Source organism: Pleurodeles waltl, chromosome 6 (assembly GCF_031143425.1).
Source record: "Pleurodeles waltl isolate 20211129_DDA chromosome 6, aPleWal1.hap1.20221129, whole genome shotgun sequence".
In the NCBI taxonomy this organism is placed as follows: domain Eukaryota; kingdom Metazoa; phylum Chordata; class Amphibia; order Caudata; family Salamandridae; genus Pleurodeles; species Pleurodeles waltl.
The window spans coordinates 1,054,023,760-1,054,035,431 of record NC_090445.1 but is presented as its reverse complement, the minus strand read 5'-3'; the positions used below and the strand labels follow the sequence as shown (position 1 = coordinate 1,054,035,431).

General features: G+C 42.0%; 1 long non-coding RNA gene across 1 annotated transcript in view; it reads right to left on the bottom strand.

Moving 5' to 3' along the window:
• Positions 1–3,314: 3,314 nt before the first annotated feature.
• Positions 3,315–11,672, bottom strand: part of LOC138302075 (uncharacterized) — an 81,278-nt gene continuing 72,920 nt past the window's right edge. The window contains exons 2-4 of the long non-coding RNA XR_011205259.1: positions 7,221–7,392; positions 6,930–7,130; positions 3,315–3,488 (exon numbers count right to left, since the gene is read on the bottom strand). This is a non-coding gene — a long non-coding RNA (uncharacterized lncRNA). The remainder of the gene's footprint in view (positions 3,489–6,929; positions 7,131–7,220; positions 7,393–11,672) is intronic.

Genomic DNA, 11,672 nt, shown 5'->3' with positions numbered 1-11,672 from the left:
ACCGAGGAGCGGTCAGGAAGGTAATTACCATTTATGTGTAAAAAGAAAACAGTCACAAACCCAATCCATAGGAACAATGACAAAAATGTTAAACAGAGCCAAAACATAGTTCCACTAGTCAATAAAATAGTTATTTTTAAGCCATAGGTATAGCTTACATGGCTTTGATTCATTTTCAATTACTGGAGTGGATGAGTCTGATGAAAAGTCATCAATGTCATTGAAATAACCAGAGGTAGTCTCTGAAAAAACTGGAGCAAGTGCTTCACTTGTCGATTGATCCACTTCAAGTGGAGGCTCATGGTAGACGGTGTCATCAGTCTGTGAAGTGTTGGTGTAAAAAACAGCCAATTCTCGGACAGGTGCTGTTGTTGATTTGGTAACTGGGATCAGCAAGATTCATTCTCCGCCCTCCTCAGGGCCGAGGAGGTGTTTGACACACCGTTGGACAGTGTTATGTGGTCCGAAGTAGTGTTGTTAATTCTACTTTGAAGAGGTATGTCCTGTTGGGTAGTGAGAGGGAATCGGGGACTACCCAAGGGACATCTGGGTCTACTGTGCAGGATCGACCACATGATGAACTTTGACATCATCAGTGGAAACAAATCTGTTTGTTCTCGAACCAGGCAGTGATGGTAAGATGACAGATCTGGTACCTTGTATTCCCAAGACTGGGACCGGTGATCTGTAGGATGGACCAAATTCCTTTTTCACAGCGATCTTCTCACATACCAGATCCCAAACTTTAGGAATTCAGCCAGTGGAAGTTGTTGGTGCACTCTCTACTGTGATGGGATATCTGTTATCTGCCACATGTTTGTCGGAGTATCTCATCTGCCAGGCTTTAACGAGCAGCCTCTAAGTTTGGATTTAGGGTGGGATCAAAGGGAGAGTAGAAGAACAGGGCCATTGGAACTAATGATAATTAGTTAATAACATGCCATAACAGCTGCCCCTAAAATATGCTGCAGAGTAGCTCCAATAATGTTGTATATAGTCAAATATTTGTGCAGCATGTATACACCTTACTCATTAAGGACGGCTAATTTATTTATTAAGACACAGAAAGTGTCTGTTCCATTTCACTATGAAATCTTTTAAACTGAAATCACTTTTGGTTATGTTGGTTGGCCAACTTAATTCCTTGAAGTCAGTGTTATTTGATTATGATTATGTAAGGCTTCTATGGGTAAGACGTGACTCTGTGACTTATCACATCAGAATTAATTTTCAATGGCCATAGGGGACCAGTAATGTTCTGCTACTGTGTCACTAGAGACAGTATAAGCAAGTGTTTGCGTTGAGCATCACAATTTTTTGTTTTTTACTGTTGGGGCCCACCAGCAACCATCCTGGTCGGAGATAGCTCCCTGGCTGCAATGCCAAAAGTTGGAGGCTGTGGCAGGAGAATACTGGGCTGATGCCCATGGAGGAGGAAACAGAGAACCCATGGGCCTCCATTTATTTGGGCCACCAGCAAGGCCCTATTCCAACTTGGTCACACCCCTGCCGGTGCTGCATGTAGCCGGGGTCCACTGCCGCCATCACCACCAGCCTCCCTCCTTGTTGTCATGAACCAAATGCCTGCTTCACCGCATCCTATGTGATCTGGTGTTGCTGAGACATGGACAGCAGAACCTGGCCTGGGAGGTGGCAGAATTCAAAGATCAACTGGGCCCCCCAAAGCCTTTTTTAAATATTTTATTTGGTGGGAGGGCCTGTCCTGGGTGGAGTGAGTGGAAAGAGGAATTTTGGAAAGTGTCATTTGGGTTTTTTGCTTGAGGCGAGAGGTGGGTGTGTTATGGGTGGAGAGGGTGGATTTTGTAGTTAAAAAAATTAATTGACTTTTCTTTTTGTCTTTAGTATCTGTCCTTGCATTGCTAGTTAGCATAGCAGTGTGGTTTAGTGACTGAGAATGAGATGAGAGGATGCCCTCTAAAATTGCCAAGCATTATAGTGTACATCCATTTTACCCCTAGACTTTCCCTATCTGAAGTTCCTTGCCATGTATTATTTATTCTTCAGAAGGCTACTTATATTCACCTCTTATGCACACTAGTTAGTTTCTTCCCTTGTCTGACTCCTATCCTCTGCAGTTTTATTGACCACCAGCGGGGTCTGCCAACAACATACACAAAATCTGAAACTAATCTAGACTTACAGAGAACAACTTCAGTACTAAGTTCTTCACTAGTTCTTATCGGAATAGATTAATTACTGTCTACTACTTCTCCTAATCTTCCTAAACTTTATTGCAGGGGTTAGCAAACGGCTTTCTTAATGCTGATGGTAGTGGTGGGCTAGCAGTAACAGGGAAGACATCGCACAATAACTGTATCCTACTCACACTATTCCAAATGATACTTGTGAGGGGAACTCTAAACTGTAGGATTACTCAGAAGGATTATCCATCACAAGCAACCATAGTGAAGGAAAACACAGAGTTAAGTGGGTAATCCAAGACAGAGACCGCCATGACGAACCAAAACATACCAAAGCCATACAAATACGAAACAACAACTAGCAGTAGTAACTTGTAAGCAATCTGGGGAGCTAGTAATTAATTATTAAAATTAAAACTAAGCCTACAGAATTCTTAGTCGGGACTCAGGAGAAGGTTACACCATGTTGCATAGATTTTGTAAGCAGCACAAGGCCTGATTCACAAAGGTAAAGTAAGTTACACTTTTGGTGTTACTTTACTCTTGAAGTGCAACTTTACAACTAGTCACTTCCATCAGTACCTTCACTTTATCAGTAGTACCTTTGTGAGTAGTTAGTAATAATTAACTTCTATGATTTATAAGGCGTTATTACTAGTTAGATACTACTTGTAAATGTACTTGTGAAGTTACTGGTAGTACAGTTACACTGCAAGAGTTAACTTACACCAAAAGTGTAACTTTACCTTTGTGAAACAGCCCATAGTGCAAACTAGTACTACCTATTCTTTGATAGGCATTATTCTAAGACGCTGCACTATGATGATGTCACTTTCATTCGTGGGTCGGTAGTAGGGATGGTGTGAGCTATTGTTTAGTTAAGAAGATCCTGTTACAGTTGGAGTTGCTAATACCACATCCATCCACCCAAGTGTGTAATCCATTTATGGTATAAATTATTAAGGCACGCCTCAATTGGGGAAGATGGTTAGGGCTTCATGAATGGATGTGAAAAGAGAGCTGGGGGCAGGTAAACCAGACAAACGCAATAGTCATCAAGTCAATGAGCAGCACATCATTATCATCATCACGTCTGAGGTAGATGTATTGACACAGTTTAATTACCAATTGCAAACAGTCCTTCAGTCCCAGAGGCCCAAGTTATCTAATTGTTATGTTTCTAGAGAATAAAAATACAAATTAGAGAGGACACATACAGATCTAATTGTTACTTTTAAGAAAAGAAAAATGGTACTGTATAAATGCTAAAATGGATGGAGGTCTGCACTCGTCTTCTTCATGAAATGTCCATCTTGGGTGGAAGGTCTGTGGAATAAAAAAAGTAAATGTCAATACTGTAGAGTCATAGTAAGCTTCTTGGTGGTTGATCAGCAAGTGGACAGGTCACAGGCTGGTACAGTTATGTGCAATTGGATGAGAAGTGAGAACACTCTTTTACCACCAATCTCAGACAGTACGTGGCTTATGAATCTCATGAATGTCAATAACATTAAGCAATGTGCATCCATCATGTGACATGTGTCCTCCAGTGACAGTCCCCCTTCAAACCACAACCACTTAGAGTTAGGTAGTGGACCTAGCCCACAAATCTGGATTTTCCTAATCAATGCACCTTTCTCCAGTCCATAGGAGTAGGCTTCTTTGAGTGATGTGTTTTGTTTCCCATTGTAGCAGATAGGAGTTGTTCTTAACTTCATTCTTCTGGCTGTTGTGTTAGTGCCCATGCAGAGAAACGGTAGTCATATTTATGTAAGGAGCTGAGTTCCTTGCCTTGTACCCCAAAAAGAGGCAAGATGTCACTCTCACTACGCATTTTGGTATGATTGCAGGTCATGTTTTTAGATCTGACCGAAAGGCCGTTTGAGTTGTCTTACCTCCATCAAGTAATCAAAAAATATAACATTTAATAAATTCATATGAATAGTCACAAAAAACGTGGATTTGGTTAGGCCCTCTTCATTCATTGGTTTGTCACATTTTGCCTCCAGCCACAACAACGTACAGCTTGGGGCAATGCATCAGCTCATTGCAGCCATTGGCTCTCTTGCACTCTGAACAAGGACATTTTGCTGGCTTATATGGGCCCATGTAAATTAAAAAAAGTGCACTTTAGTGCCAGGTCTCGTGGGCCAATGCTATACTTTGCCAATGTATTTTATTTCCTTTCTTTAGTCTTTCTTTTAATATTCTCATGTGTTTCGAATATGTCTTCAGGATACAGTTATTTAAAGCTAATAATTACTTTTTTCAACTATATGAATAATATTTTTCTGTGCTATGCATTAAAACAATAAAAGGTTTCTATAGTGGTTATATGTACAGCAGTGGCGTAACAGAACTTGAGGGGGGCTCCTGCACAGTACCTTGAAGGGGCTTCCTCCCTTCTGGACCCAGTCAGAGGCCTGCCTCCCATGCACAGTGTTATGTGCTGAGGACCCCCCCAGAGCTCGGCCCCCTGCACCCCAGGGGCTGCGGGATCTTTGTTACGCCACCGATGTACAGCAGCCTGCTAGACAACACTTGTACGTATCCATTGACATTATATTCAATAGCTATATTTTTAATTAACCATTCTTCTTGTAAAAATATGTCAGCCACAATTAGGCTGTGGCATGTTTTCTTCTTTTTATGGCACATGTATGTAATTAAAAGAAAACTGTATTGAAACAATCACACTAACTTTCCAACTCAAGAGAGTTACTGGCTTTGCAAACGTTAATTGTCAAACAGGGGTATAGGTACTCTAGACTGGTGTTGTACTATGTGGCACAGTGTATTCAAGTGTTGCTGAGACTTTGGACACTGGAGGAGACCACCTATGAGGCTGTCCATCTAGACACAATATGCCAGGAGGACAACTGGGCTTCTCCTGGCCAACAAGAACTAACATATATGGGGGCATAATGAAGAGCCCCCTATCGACACCGGAACATCATTTTAAGTGATGCTCTGGTGGCGCTATGCATTGCACAGTATTTACAAGGTGGTGTTAAGCCACTTTTTGTGGCACAACACAACCTTGTAAATATGGCCCTTTCACATGCAGTACTTTGCGTGGAAGTGGGTGTGCAATGGGCATTGCTGTAGGCGTGCCACAGAAACACCCAATGCATTTTGACACTGTCCCAGATTTACGAGCTTTCGTAAAACTGAGGCAGCACCAAAATCTAATGCTACCCCACGGGTGGCGTTAGCAGGGCGCAACGAGGAGAAATGCTTCCATTTCTCCTCATTTTTGCTCCTTCTAGGTGTGCTGCATTATGCAGCACACCTAGAAAGAGCAAATCGCTATTTAAGATTGTTTTTGTGCACAAAGGTGTTCCTTCCTGCACAAAAACAATCTCCCCGTCAACGCAGCCATCCTTGCACAATGGTGCAAGGGTTGTTGCATTGGCACATGACAGCAAAGGAGCAGGAGGAAACACAGGGGTGCGCCATATTCTTTTAAATATTGTGCATCCCTGCATTTTGAAAAATTACGGGTGCGTGCTGCTGCCAAATTTGGCACAGCACCACACACCTTAATTTTGTTGTTAAATCTGGCCTATGGTGTCTCAGGAACAGGTCCCACTGTCATTGGGGCCAGATGTCACCCATTTCACCAGTCAAAAGATTCCAACAACAGTGGGGCTTCCAGAGACTTCCCCGATACTCCTTACCATTGAGCTCTCACATGATATTCACTTTCCGTGCTCTGAGTAGGCAACCATGGCTGAATTGGAAAGACAAGCGTCTACCTTGCAATATCAGGTTCAATATTTTCGTGTAAAGCTTCCTAGATTTTACAACTGTAGTATATGAGAAAGCTTGCAAACGAGGTTTATCTTAACATTTGGGAAGGTAATCCGTGTATGCCTGGTAATATCTTGTTCCGTTCTGCTTTACTGAAATAGCTTTTAATGGCATGGTTCTTTGTTTAGCTTTCAAAACTTTTGGGGTCATTTAAACTTCAGTGGCGCAGAACACGCCCCTTAAATTGATTATTTTGCTCCACTGAATCCAGGGCTCTTAGCCCCATTTATCGATGAGGGAAGTTCCAGGTTTGCACTGGTGAAGCACCAGCCGGTATTACAATGAAAAGCTTTGATTCCCCAGCAAGTGTGCCACTAGACAGCGTAACAATATTTACAAGTCGACCTTCCCTATTTTGGGTAATGTGACTGTTACTAAATAGAGGTTGATGGAAGTCGCAGCAAGCAATTCCATTAATAGTCCCAACACGCAGGGAGAATAACTCCTGCACGTCAAGGCTTTTTTTTAGCATTAAACCCAAGTTTATTTAGTTTTTTTTCCTTTGGGAGAACAAAAAAATCTGTCAAAGGGTTTATCAGACATGGTGTCTGATCAACAAAGTTTACAGCATTCAATGCAACCGCCCCAGCGACGGTGCGGCAAGGCCCTAGAAATCCTCGCAACACTGGTAGGGATCGAAAACTTCGGTGGGCAGTCCTCCTTTCCATGAGCGGAGACCGCAGCAAACCCTCTGTGCTGGTGGGCTGAGCTTGAATCTAAAACGTGGGAGTTGGTTCCCTTAGGTGGAATAAGGAATGTCACTTATTTATGGCATACTCACATTTTTAAGTAAAGTCACTTACTGCACACAGCAGGATTTGCTATTGGTTGGGAGCGGTAACAGGAGTGAGAGAACACAGTCAATCAGTAAGTAGATAGATAGATAGATAGATAGATAGATAGATAGATAGATAGATAGATAGATAGATAGATAGATAGATAGATAACACTCACGTTTTATACAAAAGTTAGCTTTGAAAGATGGTGTCTGGAGTTCCTTTTGAAATAATCAAATTATTGTTCTTCAGCGTGTGAGCAAAATGACAGATGCCACGAACTCGGTGAAAAACCTCTTGTTTTCTCTCGAAAAATGAGCCTGTTTGTTTGGCCTTTAGCTACTCCTTCAGCTGGGGAAGAGGCTTCAATTGGGGATTTCTGCAAAGAAAAGAGTCCTGAAAGCTCTTGTTTTGTTCATCCATTATCTCCTTTCTCAACTCTTGACTAAACACAATGTCATGTTAATACCTCTTCCCTCCCGTCCCTGCCTCAGCTCCCTGTCTTTCATGCACTGAGTGACAATCCCAGTACAACTTTACCCAGGGTTCATCGACAATTCACTTCACCGCCTCTCCTTTCTTTTTTGGTTCAACTGAAATAGCAACTGCCAGTCTTCGGTTGGGACCTCTGCTTGGTCGCTCTGAAATACAGAAATAGCCCATTTGGATGAACTTGTTTTTCTGAAAATACATGTGCAGCTGGGATTGGTCACAACGAAGACGTTTGAAGTATATTAGCAAAAACGCAAAAATCCGTGCTTTGCTAATGGTAAGTTATGGTTTCTTCTGCTCACAAGACATTAAGAGATGTATGAATACATTTCTGAAACACCTTTAAAAACAGAAGGAAAGTGAAATCATAGTAAACAAACTAAAATACCTCTGAATTGGGACAGCTGGTTGAGTTTTGCCGGCGGGCTGTGAGTCATGGCTCTTGTTAACTATATGTGGCCCATTTCACAATTTCAGCAGATGTTAGTTTAGGTTTGGCAACCTTAACTTCACTTTAACTGTACCTATGTATGTATAGCTATGCATATCTGTACCCATCTATCTAATTTCATACTCATTTAAAAAATAGAGCATTCTAATTGGCCTAGGGAGAGTTTTTTTCCATTAGACCCTTTCGTTTGCAACGATGAGCCCTGATACGAATGCATGTTCCTTTTGTCTACTACTTTGTAGCCACTGATATGCTGAATATCTTAGACAATGTGTTGCATACCCAAAGTACATTAGTGAAGTGCTTTCACATGAAGAAGGGATAACAATCCTACCTTAAAGCAATCTAAAGGCTACAGATTGCAATGCGCACTCCTTAAAACTGGCTATCACCCTACAGTGCTGCATCCTGCGTCATCAATAACATAAAAGAGCAGCCCACTATAACCTTGTGGGCTTGGGCTTGTAAATTATAGTACATAAAGGTGCCAACAAGGGATATTTCTCAATTCATTGTTGTGTAGTGTTCTATCATTTACATTTGAATTTAATCAATTTATATTTAAGTGTGCATGACTTGGTTTTGCCAAAAAGAAAACAATCATACCAGCATGTGTATTTGTTTTTCAAATCGATAATAAAAACAAACATGTGATCAAGAAAAAAATCAGGGGTTCTACATCAATGATGTTTCCAAGTACATTCACAATGTCTAGCACAAAATAATCAAAGCTTAATATTATGCTGCCACATGACAACGTATTAAGTGCGTATATTGAGAGTTTGTTTGCCTTGTGAACACAACAAAAGACTCTTGTAGATGTTACAAATTGTTAAAGGAAAGATGGGTAGTGTGTCGATGTTTCAGTCTCACTCTATTTATTCACAAGACCATCTTCAGGACTATGGGCCTGATTACGAGCTTGGCAGTCAGAAGACCTGACCGCCAGACCCGTGGTGAGCAGACCGCCTCTGAGCTGGCGGTCTCCCCACTGGCTCCATTATGAGTTTTCCACTGGCTGACCAGCGAAACCCAAAGTTTCTGGCAGTCAGCCCAGTTGGAAATGTATGGCGGCATTGGACAGCTGAGTCCAATGCTGTCGCACAGGGGGCCCCCCTAGCACCCTCAGAATGTGCACTGTCTGCACAGGGGACAGTGCACATCAGACGGTGCTGGGGAAGTGGGGCCCTGCACTGCCCATGACCATGTCATGGGCAGTCAGGGGCTTCCTGTGGCCCCTGCACTTGTTCTCTGCCATCCTTTTCATAGCAGTTTAACCACCATGAAAAGGCTGGCAGATATCATGGCTGTAATCATCACGGCGGCACTGACTTCAGCGTCGCCGTGGCTGGTTACAACCACAACCGTCATCATCCTGCCAGGATCAGAGATTCTGGTGGAGATAGCAGTCTTTGGTGGGACTGACCACCAATCTTGTAATATGGCATTTGGACCGCCACAGCTGCAACAGTCCAACCTCCACCATGAATCCGGCATTCTTCAGACTGAAGACTGCCAGACTCGTAATCAGGCCCTATGTTGTTTATATGAAAACTAAGGACCCCTATAAATGAGGTTAATATAGCTGATGCCTGAACTGTGTACTGGGAATGGTCATGAGATTTCAGACAAAAATCTCATAGTTGCCAATGATTTCAATTGAAAACCGGGTGCTCCTCAGCATTAATTATTAAAGCGATCAAGATGCTGCACACACTTCAGCCTGAGAGTTTAAAGCTCAAACTGTATGGGGAAAATGATGTGCTCTTTAAATGATCATACATGCAATACACTCATGTCTGCACAAGTCAGTACACATGGATTTCTATAGGTGCGATAGTATTTGGTTCACACGCTGGTCCCACGTATTAACACTGGGCAGTGTTGCTTGTTTTTATTAAAACAAATGGTCACACCTTTGGGTATGCCATTCACTCAGTCTTTGTTTCAGGACTGCTGCAATTTGTGGATTGTATGAGATACACAGCTGAATATTTTAGCTATATTTAGATGTGATGACATAGTTTCAAAGTCTCTGCGTTTGTTGATACCTCATAGGCATCGGTATTGACAAATGCAAAGACTTTGAACCATGAGGAGGCCATCCATTACATCTAAATATAGATAAATATAGATCTACATTTTAGACATATTTGGACGTGATGACATAGAACCCCAGCATACAGTTTAGGCATCAGCTATATCAACCACTGTCATAGTGGTTCTTGGTTTTCATGCAAACAATATAGTCCTGACAATAGTCTTGTGGATAAATTCAGAATGAGACAGAAATTTCGATGCACCACCAATCTTTCCTTTAAACAATTTGTAACCTCTACGAGAGTTTTTTGTTATGTTCGCAAGGCAAGCAATCTCTAGATATATGTAGAAAGTGGGCTCTCAGGCCCTGATTTATACTTTTTGGTGCAAAACTGCACTAACGGAGTATTGCACCAAAAAGATTAGCACCTGCTTGCACCATTTCTGAGCACCATCCGGCCACCATATTTATGGAATGGTGCAAGCTGGTGCAAAGGGTAGGCTAGCGTAAAAAAAATGACGTTAGCCGGGTGGCGCTGGCGGTGTGGAACAAGGGGGTTTTGCACCAAAAAATGACGTCAGGCAGGTTAGAATAAAACAAAAATGACTACCCAGCCTAGTGTCATTTTCTGACGCAAAACCATCTATACCACATGCCTCCTGTCTTAGAAAAGACATGAGTCATGCCCACCACCACAATGGCCAGCACAGGGGACCAGGGTCCCCTGGGTATGGCCATTGTATCCAGTGCCATGTAGAGGGGGCCCATTTAAGGGCCCCCAGTGGCACTTAAAAAAAAAATACTTACCCGTACTTACTTATACTTACCTGTGATGCGGTCCCCAATCCTCCACTGTCCCTCTGGTGGGGGTGGGGGTGACACTGGGGCCTTAGGAGGGTACCTGTGGGCTTATTCCATGGTGCTCCACTATGGAAATAAGCCCACAGGTCCCCTAACACCTGCCCTGACCCAGGCATTAAATAATGGTGCAAAGCAAGCTTTGCACCATAATTTGACCCCTCCTCCCCGTGTGTGATTTTAGCACAGGGAGATAAATATGGCGCTAAGGCCATAGAGTCATTTTTTGCACGGGAACGCCTACTTGGTATCCCATAGATGCAAAGTAGGTTTCCAGGTCCAAAAAATGACTTTAACTCAATAAATTTGGCGCTAGACGGGTCTAGCGCCAAAGTATAAATAATGAGTTAGTTTTACACTGAATTTGTGTTTTTTTAAATGACGCAAATTTGGCGCAAAACAAGTATAAATATGCCCCTTAGTACGTTATCATATGTCAGCACAATTTTAAGTTCTAATTATTATGCATTGGGCATTGTGAATGTACTTGGAAACATCATTGATGTAGAACCCCTTATTTTCTCCTTGATCACAAGTTTATTTTAATATAAATATGAGAAAAAAATACACCTGGTAGTATAATTGTTATCTGTAGGAAAGTGGAGTGTTTTATGGGGTACGAGGATAGTCCTCACAGTGGAATACTCTCACAAGACCCCAAAGATGGTCCTTGGATTCACACTAGTAAATCCTTAGCTCAGTCCTGGTAGTGTGGTGAAGATCAGTCAGGCTTTACTTAGAGGAACATGTGTTAAGCTTTTCAGAGCAACAACATGGATGATAAGTAATTGACACGACTTGAAAGAAATTTGACACCAATTTATAAAAATATAGCTTATTTTTATCTTACTTTAGTCACCAATACAAACAGAATTTAATAAGTATTACTGGGGTTATGGGTTTTTAGAAGCAATATTAAATCACAGCAGAACCAGCATTTAAAAGTTGCATTGAAGACTATGAGAGAAATATCTCTGGTTCCAAAAACGTACTTAGAAAGTGAGATGCATGGAATCCTTATAGGTTTAAGGTTGTGCAGTCTGTAGGACCCGATTGGAGTTGGAGCTGTGAGGAACCTT